The sequence below is a fragment of the Danio rerio genome, chromosome 21 (genome assembly GCF_049306965.1).
Source record: "Danio rerio strain Tuebingen ecotype United States chromosome 21, GRCz12tu, whole genome shotgun sequence".
NCBI classification, from domain to species: domain Eukaryota; kingdom Metazoa; phylum Chordata; class Actinopteri; order Cypriniformes; family Danionidae; genus Danio; species Danio rerio.
The window spans coordinates 8,767,501-8,772,500 of record NC_133196.1 but is presented as its reverse complement, the minus strand read 5'-3'; the positions used below and the strand labels follow the sequence as shown (position 1 = coordinate 8,772,500).

The 5,000-nt window shown below is 35.3% G+C and overlaps 1 protein-coding gene across 4 annotated transcripts in view; it reads right to left on the bottom strand.

Annotated features, from left to right (window-relative positions):
• ap3b1a (adaptor related protein complex 3 subunit beta 1a) overlaps positions 1-5,000 on the bottom strand; it is a 147,661-nt gene that overhangs the window by 20,185 nt on the left and 122,476 nt on the right. The window lies entirely within an intron of this gene.

The window sequence follows — 5,000 nt, the reverse complement described above, 5'->3', positions numbered from 1 at the left end:
CAGCTCTCTGCTACTCTCACACGGTCTGTACCGGAGATGGGAGACCACATGGGAAAACTAGGTTGCTGCCAGAAGTGATGTAAGTGAGACCAGTAGGGGGTCTGTGTGGGTCCTAATGCCCCAGTACAGTGATGTGGACTCTATTCTGCTTAGTGAGCGCTGTCTTTCGGAAGAGACGTTAAACCGAGGTCCTGACCCTCTGTGGTCGTTAAAAATCCCAGGACGTCCTTTGAAGAGTAGGTTAGGGGTTTAAACCCAGCATCCTGGCTAAATTTGCCCATTGGCCTCTGTCTATCATGGCCTCCTAACCATCCTCATATCATAATTGGCTTCATCACTCTGTCTCTGCACCAATCAGCTGGTGTGTGGTGTGTGTTCTGGCGCAATACAGCCGTCATCCAGGTGGATGCTGCACACTGGTGGTGGATGGGGAGATTCCCATCAATGTGTAAAGTGCCAGAAAAGCACTTTATAAATGTAAGGAATAATTAATTATTAATGTTATTTTATATTTCAGTACTATTTTGAAAGATTTCGATCAATTTAATTCACCCATTCTGCCATCATTTACTTAACACTCACTTGTTGAAAACCTATTTAAGTTTTTCTTACTTCTGTTAACCACAATATAATATATTTCTTACTATGGAAGTCAATGAGGACCAAAACAACCAGCATTCTTCAAAATATCTTCTTTTATGTTCAAGAAGAAAGACATTCGTAAAGGTTTAACGCCACATGAGGGAGAGTAAATGATGAGGCAGTTTTTATTTTGGGGAGAATTAAAAAAAATAAACATTTTAATTAACAATATATACAGTTGAAATCACAGTTTGTCATTGCTCAGACTAGATATACAGATGAAGTCAGAATTATAAGCACCCTTTTGAATTTTTTTTATTTCCTAAATGATGTTTAACAGAGCAAAGAAATTTTCATAGTATGTCTGATGATTTTTTCTTCTGGGGAAAATTTGATTTGTTTTATTTCGGCTAGAATAAAAGCAGTTTTAAATTTTTTAAATACCATTTTTAGGTCAATATCATTAGCCGCTTTAAGCTATATATACATATTATATATATATATATATATATATATATATATATATATATATATATATATATATATATATATATATATATATATTTTTTTTTTTTTTTTTTTTTTTTCAATAGTCTACAAAACAAACCTTATACAATAGAAGTGTCTTGAAAAATATCTAGTTAAATATTACAGGGTGTATGCAGGAATCCTAAATGTATTTTCAATACCTTTTTAAGACTTTTTAAAGACCTTCGCAGAGTATTTTAAGACCTCATCACCACTTCAAGTTCTATACAGTATCAGTACCTATTTAACTTAATAAACAGCTATTAATAAACAGTTGTAGTTAAAAAAAAATCAATGGAGCACATCCAAACAACAGAACTCAGATAAGCTTGAAAGAAACCTAGCTTGAAATAATAAATTACGTGGTTGTTTTTAGCGACAGGTTTCAGCCACTGTTTAAACTCGACTTTCTCCAACCAGGAATACGCAAACTTACATTTCACATTTAGCCGTCTGTTATGCTCTATGATTTCAGTACACGTGGAGCTCGTCACATCCACTTCCTGTGTTTGTTCACAAATTACGTGACATCACCCGGACGGAGGAGCTTGGCTGGACACCCCCCCCCCCGGCCCCCGGTTTGAGTATGCCATTGTTAATATTAAGAGGAAAATAATATATTTATGCTTTTTTTTGAAGTCAAACACTTTGGACAAGGCTTGAACAAAATTTAAGACCTCGTAAAAACTTGATTAAGACTTAAATACTTTTCAAGGGCCTTAATTTTCTCATAATTGATTTATCAACTTTAAGACCCAGCAGATATGCACCCTGTGTTATGTACTGTCATCATGGTAAAGATAAAATAAATCAGCTATTAGAAATGAGTTATTAAAACTATCAAGTTTACAAATGTGTTGAAGTAATCTTCTCTCCGTTAAACAGAAATTAGGCAAACAATAAACAGGGGGGCTAATAATCCAGGGGGTTTAATAATTCTGATTTCAACTGTATATAAATGCTACAATGAAAAGTATTATAAAACAGCGTGAAATATATAAGATTTATGACTACATATGAAACATCTTGTGTCCAATCACAAAAAGCTCTACATGTTTAAAACCATAAAGTAGACTAAATACTCAGAGAATTTCAAAATCTGCCAAAATCTTAAAACACAAACCAAATTAGACGCATCTCTGTTCTGCATAAAGCTTTTAAGACATCCACTCAGACACCCACACGCGCATTCGTTCATATGTAACTTCCATCGAGCCCAGAACGGAAGGTACATAGGGTTAAAACAACCTCAGCCTCCAGTAAGAGCCTGTAATATTTGTTGGTCCACATTGGACTTGATTAAAACTAACACGAGCGGAGAAACACGGCGTTCGCGCAGGACATTAGCCGGAGACGGCGTGAATAAACCTCGCCGAACGCTAACAAGCACATAAAAGCGGAGCGCCGCTGCTCCTTAACAAGCTTCTTCAGGCAAACGTGCGCACAATACAGCTTAATGCGTCCAAACTGGACTAAATGAAAATGTTGTGTTTCGCTTAAAAAACACAGACAGACGCCTGCTTTTCTTTCTGAAAGGCACAAACTGCGGCCCACTTCAGCGCGGCTTTCAAATGCGAAAGTGCACAGTGATACATACAAACACGCATACACGCGCTCGTTTGGAGGGCAAGGTTTCTGAGAGTGCTCATTTAAAGTCTTAAATCTGTCCATTAGGCTCCATTGTAGAGAAAATGTGGAGTAAATGAATATAGCGCGGCTTATGCTAAAAGCCCTTTGCCACAGCAACCAATTAAGAATAAATGATTGGCTATAAAAAGCGCCTCACTTCCTGTTCCTCGTCTGTAAATAGTGAGGCGGGAGGCACTCTCTTGGCTCATTAAAATGTGTGCACACGCGTGTCGTCCTGAGTGAAGGTATAGGCGGCTCTCTAAAAAGACAAGGCAGGAATCCATTGAGCGCAAATGAAAAATCAAAGCCGCCGTTTCTTTTCGAAGAGCGTCTGCTTCATTATGTCGGCCTAATGTTGGGCCGTAAAGCGGAGAGAGAGGTATTCCAACGAGCCAGGTGTGTGTGCGTGTGTGTGTGTGTTTGTTCCCGAAAGGCATCCCAACAAGCCAGATGCACGCTAAACCAAGCTTTTCTCATCTTGGCTCGCATTCATCTGGTTTTCCTGTGCGCCTGAGCTTGGTTTTATCAGCTGGAACAGTTTGTTGAGCCAAGGAAAGAGGAACAAATTGGTTTAGAAGAAGTTGAAAGGTGAAGTGTGTGTTTATGCATCATTTATTTAAAAAGAGAATCGGAAGTAATGACTGTTTTCAAACATGTTTCCAGGTTCACAGTCATTGCTCAGACTAGATACAGTTGAAGTCAGAATTATTGGCCCCCCTGCTTATTTTTTACTTCCAAATTTCTGTTTAACAGAGATTTTTTTCAACACATTTCTAAACTTAATAGTTTTAATAACTCATTTCTAATAACTGATTTATTTTATCTTTGCCATGATGACAGTAAATAATATTTTATATTTTTCCCAAGACGCTTCTGTACAGCTTAAAGTAGCATTTAAAGGCTTAACTAGGTTAATTTTTTCTGTAGGCAATAGAAAAATATATAGCTTAAAGGGACTAATAATTTTGAGCTTAAAAGGGCTTTTAAAAACTTAAAACTGCTTTTAATCTAGCCGAAATAAAACAAATAAGACTTCCTCCGGAAGAAAAAATATTATTAGACATACTGTGAAAAATTCCTTGCTCTGTTTAACATAATTTGGGAAATATTTTAAAAAGAAAAACTATTTACAAGGTGGGCTAATAATTTTGACTTCAGCTGTATCTATACATTTACCATTAGGGCTGCACAGAATATCGTTTCAGCATCAACATCACAATATGTGTATCCAAATTGGTTACATCACAGAATTAGATTATTTATTAGACAAACGACAAAGATATTAATAAATATTAATATTTTTAAATAATTTATGCAATGATGACCATGTTATTTTATTTGATTGATTATTTTCTGTACCTGAATACTCTCTAGAAAACCTTTTTAATACTTTTAACATGTGTAATTGGGACACCCTTATAGTCTTATTTGATATATTTGACAGTCTTAATCTTAATTAAAGAATAAAAAAAGTGTCATAAAAGAGGTAATAAAAACCCAATTATTGAGTTATTACAGTAACAAATATAAAAAGAAAAAATAACCAAATATGTTAAAATAACATGACAATGTAAAAATAAACTGAGATTTTTGCAACTTGCCAACAAGTAATTACTTTGTTTAACATGATGTGTTAAAACAGGGGTGTCCAAATTCAGTCCTGGACGGTTTAGCTACAACCCTAATCAAACCCACCTGAACCAGCCAATCAAGCTCTTACTAGGTTTACTAGAAACTTCATAGCAGGAGTGTTGAAACAAGTTGTAGCTAAACTCTGCAGGACCCCTGTGCTAAAATAACTAAATTTGAAATAAAAATTAATAAAAAAAAACATCCAAAGAAATTAAACTTGCAAAACATGACACATTTACTAACTAAAATAAAGACAAAACTATCTTTTAAATATACATAAAAATATATATTTTTTTTAATTATTAAAATATTAAATTATTAAAATATTAATGTATGTAAGATTGACACCCAGTGGTTGAACTAGGTATTGCACTCCAGGTTCAAAACACACGCAATTGCAGGTTGCCAGATTGACGGCAGCAACAGGAGTGAGTCTGACTATCGAGCCACAAGGCTGATTTAAACTGTGCTGTAAATAAAAGCAAAGACACGCGATAAGAAAGAATATTCTCCATATTAAAAGGAGTTTTTTCCTTACCAACACCTGAAATTTTCATTTTAGAAACGGATTCACAGCTGAACAACACAAAAATATCACAATGATCACCTCAGGTACACCTCATGTGCTT